This window comes from Agelaius phoeniceus, chromosome 6 (genome assembly GCF_051311805.1).
Source record: "Agelaius phoeniceus isolate bAgePho1 chromosome 6, bAgePho1.hap1, whole genome shotgun sequence".
Classification (NCBI taxonomy): Eukaryota; Metazoa; Chordata; class Aves; order Passeriformes; family Icteridae; genus Agelaius; species Agelaius phoeniceus.
The window spans coordinates 21,426,526-21,438,697 of record NC_135270.1 but is presented as its reverse complement, the minus strand read 5'-3'; positions in this window follow the sequence as shown (position 1 = coordinate 21,438,697).

The following is a 12,172-nucleotide window of genomic DNA, read 5'->3' as shown; positions in this document are numbered from 1 at the left end:
TTTAATTATTGTAATTTGCTTTTGAAAGTTTTACTATACCCTACTTTGATAGTTTTTCTGCGATGAACTAAGGCAAAATAGAAAAATGTGAAAGATTAATTGTGAGAGTGAAAGAGGGTAACTAAAAATACTATATTTATTTCCATGCTTTATTTTTCTTATGGAAATATATATAAGAAGATCTATATTTGACCTTCACTAAGTGGTTCCTGGCAAAGCTAAGGACATTTTCAGAGGTATAACCTTCTCATTCTCATTTTGATCCAACTATCACCTGTTGCAGAGTAACTGTAGCTTAAGATAGCTAACAATTCTTTAATAATGTCTGGGTACTTTTGTGGTATTCAACATTGCTTACTAAAAATGGAGAGTTCTCTTAGATGAAAAATCTTTGGGGGAAATAATTCAATTGGAGTTACATCTCACTGAAATTTTACTTTCATGTTTTCAATGCATAGCTTCTGTATTTTAATTGAGCTATATATTCACAAAAAAAAACCCCTAGACTGGCATTATAAAGCCATATATTAATATTAAGAATACCTCAAAAAATGTGTTTCATGGTCATGCTCCAGATGTGAAAACTTCTCCCATCTTTAAAGGACATACACAATGGCTTTGCACCAGGAGGGCATAAGAAATGTTGCCTATTCATTGTCCACCCTAAAGAAAATGCCAGATGGGAATGGGATAATGCTGGTGGCAGCAATGTATTGCCAGCAGGTCAGCCATACCTTTTGCAGTAAGAGGCTGTTTTAGCAAGCTGTGTATCTAGTCTAGAAAGCTCCTTTCTCATCAACAGGTGGGATCAGAGCATGTGTAATTACCAGCAATTTGCTTATCACAATCTGTGGTAAGTGAAGTACTTTATGATTACATGATAATACGTTTGCTTCTTTGTCTGATCTCCACCTGATCAGAACAAGATGGTACAGATAAATTATTTTTATTCATGAATATTCTTAGGAGAGAGAGATATTGCTCACTGAACTAATTTTATTTTATTCCTGTAACAAGGCTGCTATTATTTCTCATGGAAAATTTCAACCTCTTTTGGATGTACTGCATAATAAAAGGAGCCACTAAAACTGGCAAACTCATAATGTTATTTTGTGCCATCATATTTTCTCTCAGTTTTAGGGGCCTCTGCAATAGAAACACAGAAAAGCAGTGACAGCTCAAATTCCAAGTCTTCCTGTTCTCTTCATATATCTGCATAAAACGTTAATATAATATGTCCTAATGTGTCTATGTAGGTAAGGGCTTTTCTATTATTCCTACATAATTTCTCTAGAGAAAAATACCCAGTTTGCCTCTTTTTCTATTTCTTCTGTCAAAGAACCCCAGAAGTCCAAACAATCCTTGATTCTCTAGTGACACAATGACATCATTTAAAGTGATTTCTGCATTTAATTTAATTTAAATAAGGTCTTCCTGTCATGATCCCAACAGTTATTCCTGAACCTCAGATGGTTATTGTGCTAGCTGGGCCTGGTATAGATGGCATGTGGCTTGGCAGCATCAGTGCACCTGAGAACTCAGGACAATGATCAAATATGATCTGCTCCCTTTGCACTCCTCAAATACCACTAATGGGGATTTATAGGTGCCCTTTCCATTGGTGCTTAGTTTTTCACAGTGCTTAATGAGATTAGGGCACTGTTTAATGTATATTGCCTGTGTTTGTGACATGGAGCAAATATTTACACTCCACATATGTTTTTGATAGTGGTTTTGGCTTAGAGCTGGTTCAGTGTTTAGCAGTACTGAGCTGTTGAAATGGGTGCAGTTTGAAACTGTTTGTAATAATGAACTGCCTGGGACAGAATGTAGTCATGTAGTGACACCATGTCAGAGTGGTATTGGCTTATGCCTTTCTATCTTCTACCAGAAGCTAATCACACTTAATGCTTGGACAGGTTGGTGATTGTTCCATGTAATGTAAAACAATTAAATATTTACATACAGTCAGTAATGCAATCAGATTCTCTGCTGCAAGTTAGTAAGGGAGGAGGAAAGCATAAGCAGAGAAAGAAGGTGAAAAGGTCAGCAGTGAAAATGGAACAGACGTGAGAGAATAATTTTTTTCCTTGAATAGCTGAGCGTGCATTTTCTGTGGAGTACTAAAGATTTAACAGAAAGCTTATTTTTATTTATTGGAAGTGCACTTCACAGATGCTGGGAGAATGCTTCAACTGACCTCAATCTTTGGGACAGCATTACATTTTCATATGAATCAAAATGCTTAGACAGTTTTTTAGAGTGAAATTTGTATAGGCAATGTTTCCTTTGCCTTATGTACTATAACAAAACATGTTAAAAGAATTATGTGGTGGCTAGACTAAAGAGGAGAGAGATAATCCTCTACACACTTTTTCTCTTGCTTAAAAGGAATAATTTAATTTTCTTGAGTGTCTAAGTCTATCTCTACATGATTACAGGTGTCTACAGTTCCTTTAAGACACTTGAATACTTTTTCCCTGTTGACACGTGATGAGCGTTTTGTAAAAGTTTACAAATCCTTTGATAAAACTGGCTCAGTATTTTCTGCCTATACTCTGTCATCTATGAGCCATTACATCAGTGATAGAGGCTAACTAAAAGTATTGATTTCAACAACCTTAAGTAAAAAGCTAGGATGTTGTGCTGAAAGTCTAATATAATTGCATTGCAATATTTTGACTGGACACACAGGATAATACAGTTAGAGCTGAGTAGTTTAATTTTATTTTATCTCTGGTATGGTATGTTTCTTTGAATATAGTGGTTAAAGTTGTCATAAAGCAACTAGAAAATTTGAAGTAAGATGGCCCCTAATTTCATCTGAATAAAATTTGTGAAGAACAGGTTCCTAAAGCTTGAACTGAGCTTGAGCTCACAAAGTACTTTTAACCTCAGCGATCTTGAAATTCTACATCGTAAGGCGACATAATGTTCTACTATGCAACTTCAGTGGGTTATACCAAGGGAGAAATTTTTTGAGAGTTATGCATCTTATGCTCAAGTGCATACTGTGATCCCTCAGGTATAATTACTTGTGAAATCTGCACCAAAAAGAACCCCCTTCCACACCAATGCATGTTCAAGGGTGGGCCAAAGGTCCATGTGCACCTCCCTCAAATACAGGTTTGGATCTGTACATAAACCCATTTCTTTGATAAAAAGTCACAGAATTCTGAGTAAGGTCTGCACTGTTTATTGATATTTCTTTTGTACAGATTTCCAGCTCTAAGCTTACATAGTGTTTTGAGCTGCAGTTTTGAGCACTAGTGCTCAAATCACAGATTCCTTATTCTGTCTGTAAACATGGAATCATGCTTATCAATATACCAGGTAACGTATAAAATTTGGTCTAAAATATTTAGCTACCATTATCAATGCTGTAAAAATATATTTTTTAGGTCATAAACACAACTATTGTAGAATTAATCTGTTCATTGTTTGTGTCTCTGTTAATGTAGTGAGTGTATAAACAATTTTTATCATTGGACAACCTACAAAATCATTATAAAACATAATTTGAGATATGACTTATGAAGGGGAAGAGTACATCAGACAGATTTTTAATTTTCTGCTGTAATAGTTTCTTATTGTTTTGCACTGAGACAATGTATGATTAAAGATAAGAGAATTTTTTTCATACATAGGGACATCCATTGCTATTTAGGTATGATTATATAATTTTGATTTCTACTAATAGTAGATTATGGTAACAGTAAATCCTATTTGGATAGAATGAGAGAAGATGGTAATGGAATATTTGCTGTGTGCCTGAATTCTAAACATGTCAGGAGGCATATGAAAATTAATACAAACATCAAGTTGCTCATTTAGGGAAACTAGTCCAGAGGTAACTTCATAGGTGTTCCTTCCTGCTAAAGATTCACAGAGGATGGGATTAATCTTCAGCTTGGCTGTGGGCTTCACTTAGAGGAAGTAGTACAGATGTAGAGCAGCTCCACATGCGTCAAGGGACATTTTATACTGTCTTGGACCAGACTGAAGTTATGGGCCAGAAGTATTTGTGTCCCAACTCATGTGGCCTCATGATTCCTCTTGTCTCCCTTTCTATTGCACCAATATGTAATCCTTTATGTATTGCTGTGATCTTTCAGTAAATCCAAATTGGTCTCAAAACAGCTATCAAGAAAACAAGGAGAATGACATATAGCATGTGTAACTGCTAGTCAGGAAACAAAAATGTTCTATGTTTTCAGATCTCTGAAGAGTAATAAATGTCACTTGAAACACAGATAGTAGTTATAGTGACATAAAACCACAGCAAAATGTCCTAAAAAAAACCTTCATTTTTAAAATTGACACATACTGTATCCTTTTCAGCAAGGAAATGCACGTCTTTGTCTTCCTCTGTTGTATTTCTACAAGACAGCCTTGCTGCAGCTGTAATTTAAAACACCACAGCTTTTTCCTGAGTCAAAAATATTGCAACAATCATCTGGTTAGAAATAGAAGGAGATGAAAGGCACACTGTTAATGCTTACTTCTACTCAAACTTTTGTTTCTTCTTTACCTTATATGTCAAAATAGCCCTGATTTCAAATTACCAATTTTACATTGCAAAAAAGCTTGCTGTCATTTCTAGAACAGATATGGATCCCACATGTGTATAACTCATCTCTGCAATTTTAGACAATCTTCTTAAGTGACCTGGAAACTTCAGAAAAATAGGCCTCTTGATCAATGAGAATTGAGATAATCATTATTAATGTGTAAACTTTCTATCAAGAGCTCTTCAAATAGATTTTTTTCTTAATTGCTTCCTCACCAGCACTGGAAAAAGGAAGTTAATTTCTGCAGAAATAGCAAATACATGGAATAAGGAGGCTTGCAGAAAGCTTGTGAAAGTTATCTAAGCTTTTATTGAAAAGATTTGAAGAGAGAACATATTCAGTCTGAATGAGTTCATTAATCCCCAGTGGGTATCTAATACAAATATGTAGAACCACATTGAAAGCTCAAAAAATATCTCATTGCTATTTGGGACAAATGTAAGGGTATCTCTTGGTAGAGAGGACAAGTAGTTCTTTAATCCCTTTATTCATGTAGGTTTTAGGGGTTAAGAATCTGCTCATTTGAAGCAGTTAGGCTAAATCAGCCCACATTAGCTCCACAGACATGTTTTTTGAAACAAATTAATTAGAAGACCTTGATATTCTTCCTTATGCTAAACTGCCTGAGTTATAATTGTGAGGATAATTGGATGTGTGTATCTCCCTACTCTACAGTAGGTATTCAATAGCAGATGGTGCCTTGATGTCTCATTTTTCAGAAATATGGTAGATTGCATTCACTAGTATGCTATAGAGTATCATCATAAATAATTGCCACTAAAGGAGTTGGCAAATAAAAACATATATTATGACATGCATTCTAATAGAATTTGAAATGGTTCCTATTTATTCAGAGACAACTTGTAAAGTGCTGTAAAGTGCTTTAAAATATAAGATATTGCATAATAATAATAATAACTGCTCTTAAGATACATTTGTCTGCCCGTCATTAGACTGTATTTTTTGTGTAATTTATTTCTCTGATATTCATGTCACACTCCAGTTTTATTTCTAAGGTTCTCAGCTGCAAGGTTTTAAAACGTTTAAAGTTTATTCATTTGGTTTTGCCTTTTAATTGTAGGCTTTTATATTTAATTAAGATTTTGGTGGCATCTGTTCCAGAAGTGCCATATAAATGTTATGATTCATACATTTAAGAATTATAAATATTTTGTTCCTACAAAAGCCAACACACAGAACTCCAAACACCTACACATAACTGGAGGAACCATAAAATGCCTAAAGCTGAAAGTGTATACAGTTTGTTTTTAAATGCAAAACTTTTCCATGTTCTGTGAAACAAAGTTAGAAAACTGTGGACTGATTTCTTCTGAACTAATTCTCATTATACGACTCCATTTGTTTTAACACCAGTATATTAACTATTTGAAGACCTTAACAACTGTTTCCTCTGTGGAACACACAGAAATGTCATTTCCTCCTTCAAGTGGGCTAGGAATAAACTTCTTGCAAATGACAGTGGTTGAATTGTTTTATCTTCAGATACATGAGTATAGTTTATATGCCCCAGTGACTGAAATGAGAATTATGGATGAGAATACATGGATGCTTTCTGTGACCTGAAAGTTCCTAAGTAGCTTCAGATTTCTGGTCATCTTAAGGCCAGAAATGCAGATACAAAAACTATTTAATTTTGCTCTAGCTCTACTAAAAAAGGGTTTGTACTCAACTTTTCCTGGTTTAAGGTGTATTTGAACATTCTAGTCACTGCTCAACTCATTGGCTGACAGTTCTACCTTCAGGATTGCCTAGTTTAAATATATGCTATTTCAGTAAAAACAGGAAATATTCACATTATTATGTTTGGCATTCAACACTTATTTGCAAAAGCCTGTTGTAGACCAAGGATTTGAATACTGAATCAAGCACATGCCCACCAATCAAAAAGGATTTGATCTGTCAAGCCCTCAGTTTTCTTTGGCAAAAATAAAGGTGCACCTACAGAAATATGTGAGAACTGGGCAAGCATGGAAGCTGGATGTATCATGTGTGTGTTCAGTAAATACCTGCACTTATTCCATTAATTCCCCTGTTCCCCTTGTTCCCGATTCCCTGCTTAGCTACCTCAGCATGCTTTGGCATAGAGCTGTAAAGTTCAGCCTTCAGCTGCATGATGGTCACCTTCATTGTATCTCTTGGAATTTTCCCCACTATCAATTGATACCTTCCAGCTCTTGCACTGCAAAAGATTATTCTCATTTCATTCTAATCTCTTCCTCCTATGCCTTTTATGCTGTACAGATCTTTAGTATCTTCTCTTTTTCAAACTGCATAATCTATCTAGTTCAGCCATTCTTTCTATGGAAGTCATACCAATTCCATAACCATCAATATGACTAAATTGACTTTTTTAATTCATGAAAGAATAATTTTTAATTTTTATTATTATAAAATTGTTTTTAATTATTCTTAGAAGAAAAGGATATAATTGAAGACAAATACAATTGAAATACAATCAATAAACGATTCCTGAGAAAGGAACCAAGACACAGAGTTAAAAACCATCTGTGTTAACTCTTAATCTTTTAATTTCATACTTAATGATTCAATGTAATTATTCTAATATATGCATACTCATTATGTTGTGAAACGTACCAATAAAAATCTGATATAGATTGACTAGCCAAATACTTAGGGTCATAGAAGAACTCAGGCTGGAGGGAACTTCAGGTTTGGTCTTCGAAACCTCCAGTATTTGCAACCACTCTGGGCAACCTGTTCAAATGACCTTATGGGGAAAATTTCTTTCTGGATCTCTTTGGGATAGATAAAATTACTAATTGTTTTTCCCCCTGAATTTACTGGACAAGAACCTGCCCAGGACCAGAGTTTACACTGACAATTGGACCGTCAACTCAACTCATGTATCATTTTGAAGTAGAAACCAGAAAAAACGCACATGTGCCAAACTGGAGCTGCCTGACATACGATGCATTTTTTTAACATCCTGGAGGATATGGAGTCTGCATGCATGTCCATATCAACTTCCCAAAGCACAGGTTAAATAATAATGGGTTGTAATGTGTGAATTACATAAACTACATGCACTGTATCTCCATCTGCCTGAACATTCCTGGGACTGTTTGTTCAAAATCCTTTTGAAGAGTTTAGAAGAGAAATGTTGACATTCAAAAAGAAAAACTAATTTTCTCATGGGTAAAGCTTCACAGTGTTTTACACCTCTGCAAAATTTTGCTTATGCATGTTAAAAGGAGACTGTAACTTGGACGAGTGTTAGTAGAGGTAACTAAGCTGACTGACAAGATAAAGCTTAATTCCCAGACAGCTAGCAAAGGTTGGCTTATTTAGGCCAGAAAAAAGGAAATCTGAGAAGGAACTGATCGTTCTCTATAATTTCATCAGGAGAATAAACAGAGAGGAAAAAAAAGAGCTATTGAATTTAAAGAAGAGATTTAATATTGGCATAGGAGCAAAATATGAATAAATTTAGAATGGAATTTAGAGGATTTTTCAGATATCATAAGCATGGCTTTCTTGAACAGATTTCCATTAGAAATAGTAGAGGCAGAGACCAAGTAATTTTTTTAAATATACCAGTTTATGAAAGGCTTGCTTGTGATTGAAGATGACTGGATCTGGTGAAAGATTTCCTGTTTGATATTCTTAGTTCAGCAGATGACCTTTTTCCAAGTCTCTTAAGGACTTATTCACAGAAATGCTATTTAATCTTCTTCTGAGAGCAGTTCCTTCATCTGTAAAATGGATGTGCCACTTAAGCTGAATGAGCATTCACAACCCTTAGGATAATTAAAAGGAAAAAAAATCAGTTATAATTAGGAACACACCCTGAACTTTTTTTAAAGCAACATAGGAATGTCAGATTTCCAAGGTTAATTAATCTGTAATGGAAATAGGCAGCTAAATTGATGAGAATGTTCAAAAATCTCTAATGTAGAGGTAAGTCTTTTGACAGGGACTCTCTGAGTACTTCCTATGGTGCATGAAGAAATTCTGCTAGCACATTACACAGTTTAGGAGCATACAGCAATTATTTACTGATCAATACTCAAGGGGAACAGTGACTAATGACATGTTTCCAGGTTAAACATCTGCATGCTCATGGTACAGGCATGTCAATAAGGCTCTGCTGGTAAGGCAGTCATACAGGAGGTGAAGCTATGTTCTCTGCTCCCCCAAGTGTTGCTGCATTGCTGCATCTAATTGCTTTTTTCCTCAGTTTTCATATCATTTCATACTGGTGCTTTTCTCTTAAATCACTGAGTTAGTAATTTCCATCTCTGCTTTTGTCTTTATTATCTTGCATAGAAATAACTTTTCTTTCCTCTTACAGCTTAAAGGGCCAAGGTCAGAAAGATGTATTTAAAGAAAGGTAGACTTTGCATCACACACAGCTGACTTCCTAAGATGAATTACAGCAGTACTGTCTCTGAGTGCTCAAAACTTTGAGGTCTGTAGACCTAGCACCAAGGAACTGGCTTCCTCCAGCATCCTCAGTACCACACAGGTTTGAGAATACTCAGGATAAAAATTAATTCCCTTGCTCCGTCTCCCTCATTGTAATTGTAATTCATGCTCTAAAGAAATTAAAGCTTTTCCATTATTTCAGTGTAGTTTTGCTGCATAAGTGCATTCTATTACATGCATATGTTAGGAGTAGAAACATCTCTAACAAGAACTATGCTTAATTGCAAATAGGAAAATATAACACATATATTATTGAATAACAAGGTACTTGGGAAAAGAAGAAGTTAAATTTACACCACAAAAAAAAAGTGGAAAATTACGTGAATTTACAGTTTACAGTAAACTGAGATGAGCCAGCGAGACAAAAACATTTTGCTGAAATGGACCATTTCATTATTTAGCAGACATTTTTCAGTATGACAATAGTAATCACTATTTGCAGAACAATCATGTCTGTGCATTCAGCCTCTAAATTTTTGTGCTGATTGTCCCTTCAAATCTGTGGAGATCTGGAAACAAATTTAAGTGTAGGTAGGCTTGACAGCAGCCTATTTAGCCTTGGCCTTGGGTTTACATTATTTTAGCTTTTGTTCTTCCTTGGTTTTAGTAAAGTTGCCAGTAGGAAATGTTGCAGTAATGTGTGTTAGGATGCATTACATGGCAGCGAGGTTGGTCTAGAGGCTCTCCAGGGGCTGCTTCCAACTCTAGCAATTCTATGACTCTGTATTCTAAATGCTAAATATTCTTATGAAATTAGTAAACCCCTAAAAATTATATAAGAACTGTAATTTTAAATGAAAAAGTCTTTGCAGATACTATTCTCAAATATTCTAAGTAGACATGACATTGTTCAAATTAATTTACATTTTAAAATCAATTTATAATCCCTAGAAGAGATCAGCACATATAATTTGTATACTTTTCTCTTACAATGTATCATCTGTAATAATTTCCCACATTACTGTTCCTCCTGGATATCTGTTTGGTTTACACTGAACCCATTATTATTTTTCATGTTAATATCAGGATACTCAATGGATCAAAGAGCTTTAGCAAGAGTTTTCTCCAGTCATGAACATTCCTTCCTTCATTTTGTATCATGGCATTTCCCTGTGGAAATTTGCTAAAACTTTCCACGAGCAAGATAACTAGAACTATTTGCAGAGTTGCAAATTGCCACCAACAAATTTTTTTTAAAGGAAAGCTATTACTCTGACCTATGCAAGTATGTATTCTTATATACTTTCAGATATGAATTCAACATATGTAAAACATTCTACTGACTTCTTTCTTCCTTATGTTGCTGTATTACTATTTTACTAGCTCATTCCTTATTCTGAAAAAGGATAAGGGCTTATGGTTAAACAGTAATATATCTTGTTAGATATTTTGAAAATCTGATTTCTTGCTAAAAAAACCCAACAACAAAACAACAAACCACACAAAAAAAAAAAACAAAACCACCAACAAAAAACCTCCCTTGAGGTTCTCAAGATTTTCATAGTAATTAATTTAATTCTTTGTTCTAGCAGAAATGGGGACACAAAGCAGAATCCACCCGAACCTGTCTTTGTGAAGTGAACAATAGGATTTTATATACCTCTTGCATATTTAATTCTATAAAATGGTGCCCTTCATAATGACTTCTCATTTTGGTCAGATGAAATTGAAAAGTAGCTTTTATGATCATTCTATAATTCTACTTATTTCATGAAGGTGTTTATTTTTCCAAAATTTACAACAATCTCTGGACACCAAGCAGTCTTCCAGCATTTGCTGTTTGCAACTGACTTTTTTTTTTTGTCCTCAGGACAACTTAATTTTCTCAACAGGTGTATTAATGCTTGGGGAATGTCAAAAGAGACTTAATGAGAAATCACATGTGAGAAAGGATGTCATATTTCCAAGCACGATTAAAAGCTCACCATGACTTTGGCCCTGATATCTTCTTTCCCTGCCACTCACACTGTTCCAAGTTAGTCACACACTGCTTGACACAACCACATTCATCAAATAGACTGTTTTAAGTTATTATCCAGCAGTTTACATTGTCCAAACTTGTTTAAACTTCACAGATATTTTTCCAGCTCTTAACTGTAATGAAGCAAATAGCAGTGAGGGACCACAGCCAGAGAAAGAAATCTTGCATAATCGCTGTGCAAGCTTAGAGGATTACTGCTAACTGTTGTGGCAGCAGAGCTTGAAAGTTTAAAATTACCAAGAAGTGGTACTGTCGATTCTCAGCAACCCTTGTCTGTCCTCCATCCATCTTGTAAAATCCCCAGTCCCAGTATGAAAAGTGCTGCTCTTCAGTAGGTGAGCAGGCAGGATTTTACTGAATCGGTTCTGTTTTTTTAGATAGCCATCATTGTTCCTGAACCTTCCTTTCTCTTTATTTAAAAGACTTCACTCACTGTGCAGATACTGTGGCTAGCACATGGTAGGTTTTACCCATTCAATGAAACATTTTCCAAGCAGCTGCAAGTCCTGGAGTCCTAGGTTGAATGACATGCACAAGGTCATTCACAACTTCTTTGAGCAACCTGTTCCAGTGTCTCACACTGTCTAGTAAAGAACCTTTCTCTAATGTCTAATTTAAATCTCTCCTCTTTCAGTTTAAAACTCTTCCCCCTTGTCCTATTGCTATCTGTCTGTGTAAAAAGTCTGTCTCACTCTTTTTTTATAAGCCCCCTTAAAGTAATAGAAGGCTGCGATGAGGTGTCCCCAGAGTCTTCTCTAGGCTGAACAACCCCAGGTCCTTCAGCCTGTCTTCATATGAGAGGTGGTCCAGCCTTCTGGGCAGTTTCATGACTCAAACATTTTGATATTTTTTATGTAACTAGGCTGCAGCAAAGCACCTTCTGCTTATAGATTTGTCCTTTAGTATGTGATGTACCTTGGCTCAAGTGATCAACTACTTTCAACAGAATGTAGGAAGTTTGTGATGATATCACATGATGTACTCTTACTTTGACAGACAGAGGACCCAAACTGTGTGAAAAATTAATTTCACTTCAATGCCAGCTGATGATGAAGTGCTTGTAAGAAATAGAAGATGACCTTTTTCAGAAGGCAGTAGCAAAAGGCATATTCCGAGACTAATAAATTTGATTCTAATACAGCAGATTCTAATG